Raw genomic sequence first — 283 nt, 5'->3', positions numbered from 1 at the left:
CCTGGCTCAAAGCCCCCTCCCCAGTTTCTACTTCCAAAGCCCCGTTCTCTGCAGGCACAAGGGCCCACCCCTCCCTCCTTCAGGCTCCCCGCATTGTCCCGCGGCCGGTCTCAAATCGGGTCCTCGGGAGTCGGAGCAAGAGGGTGTGGGTCTGGGTGAATCCGGGTGCAGTCGGGGTGGAGAGTGGGGACGCGGCCGGAATTTCCCAGACCGACCCCCCGACCGACAGTCGGTCAGATTAGCCTCCCGCGGGAGCGGCGCCGACACACACCCCGCCGCGCTC

The sequence above is a fragment of the Galeopterus variegatus genome, unplaced genomic scaffold (genome assembly GCF_000696425.1).
Source record: "Galeopterus variegatus unplaced genomic scaffold, G_variegatus-3.0.2 Scaffold6048, whole genome shotgun sequence".
NCBI lineage: Eukaryota > Metazoa > Chordata > Mammalia > Dermoptera > Cynocephalidae > Galeopterus > Galeopterus variegatus.
The sequence above is the reverse complement of the archived record's forward strand: the minus strand, read 5'-3'. Positions refer to the sequence as shown.